The following is a 1,816-nucleotide window of genomic DNA, read 5'->3' as shown; positions in this document are numbered from 1 at the left end:
TTTTTCAAAATTATGTTCTTGATGTTCATCATGATCTTCAAAGTGTTCTTGGTGTTCATCTTGACATTCATAGTGTTCTTGCATGCATCTTGTGTTTTGATCCAAAATTTTCATGTTTTGGGTCATTTTTGTGTTTTTCTCTCTCATCTTAAAAATTTCAAAAATAAAAAAAAAATCTTTTCCTTATTTCCCTCCAAATTTTCGAAATTTTGGGTTGACTTGGTCAAAAATTTTTAAAATTAGTGGTTTCTTACAAGTCAAGTCAAAATTTCAATTTTAAAAATCCTATCTTTTCAAAAAACTTTTTCAAAAATTATATCTTTTTCATTTTTTTCTATTTTTCGAAAATTTCAAAAATCTTTTTCAAAATATTTTTCAAAACCTTTTTCTTATCTTTACATCTAATTTTCAAAAATTAGCTAACAATTAATGTGATTGGTTCAAAGATTTGAAGTTTGTTACTTTCTTGTTAAGAAATGTTCAATCTTTAAGTTCTAGAATCTTATCTTGTAGTTTCTTGTTAGTTAAGTCATTTCAAAAATTAGATCTTTTACTAATATCCGAATCCCCTCTTCTACTTTCTTTTCTCTTTTCTTTTTCTACTAACATAAAGGAATCTCTATATTGTGACATAGAGGATTCCTCTTTCTTTTCTTGTTTTCTTCTCTCTTTCATAAGAGCAGGAACAAGGATAAAGGCACTCTTGTTGAAATTGATCCAGAACCTGAAAGGACTCTGAAGAGAAAATTAAGAGAAGCTAAATTACAACAATCCAGAAACAACCTTTCAGAAATTTTCGAACAAGAGAAGGAGATGGCAGCCGAAAATAATAATAATGCAAGGAGAATGCTTGGTGACTTTACAAAGCCAACGTCCAAGTTTGATGGAAGAAGCATCTCCATTCCTGCCATTGGAGCCAACAACTTTGAGCTGAAACCTCAGCTAGTTGCCTTAATGCAACAAAACTGCAAGTTTTATGGACTTCCATCTGAAGATCCCTACCAGTTTTTAACTGAGTTCTTGCAGATCTGTGAGACTGTAAAGACTAATGGAGTTGATCCTGAAGTCTACAGACTCATACTTTTCCCTTTTGCTGTGAGAGACAGAGCTAGAATATGGTTGGATTCACAACCCAAAGATAGCCTGGACTCCTGGGATAAGCTGGTCACTGCCTTCTTGGATAAATTCTTTCCTCCTCAAAAGCTGAGCAAGCTGGGAGTGGATGTTCAAACCTTTAAACAAAAAGATGGTGAATCCCTCTATGAAGCTTGGGAAAGATACAAGCAGCTACCCAAAAGGTGTCCATCTGACATGTTTTCAGAATGGACCTTATTAGATATATTTTATTATGGTCTATCTGAACTTTCGAAAATGTCATTGGACCATTCTGCAGGTGGATCTATTCACCTAAAGAAAACGCCTGAAGAGGCTCAAGAACTCATTGACATGGTTGCAAACAACCAATTCATGTACACTTCTTAGAGGAATTCCGTGAATAATGGGATACGTCAGAAGAAAGGAGTTCTTGAAATTGATGCTCTGAATGCCATATTGGCTCAGAACAAAGTGTTGACTCAACAGGTCAACATGATCTCTCAAAGTCTGAATGGATGGCAACACGCATCCAACAGTACTAAAGAGGCAGCTTCTGAAGAAGCTTATGATCCTGAGAACCCTGCCATGGCAGAGGTTAATTACATGGGTGAACCTTATGAAAACACCTATAACTCATCATGGAGAAACCATCCAAATTTCTCATGGAAGGATCAACAAAAGCCTCAACAAGGCTTTAACAATGGTGGACGCAATAGGCTGA

This window comes from Arachis duranensis, chromosome 3 (genome assembly GCF_000817695.3).
Source record: "Arachis duranensis cultivar V14167 chromosome 3, aradu.V14167.gnm2.J7QH, whole genome shotgun sequence".
Taxonomy (NCBI): domain Eukaryota; kingdom Viridiplantae; phylum Streptophyta; class Magnoliopsida; order Fabales; family Fabaceae; genus Arachis; species Arachis duranensis.
The sequence above is the reverse complement of the archived record's forward strand: the minus strand, read 5'-3'. Positions refer to the sequence as shown.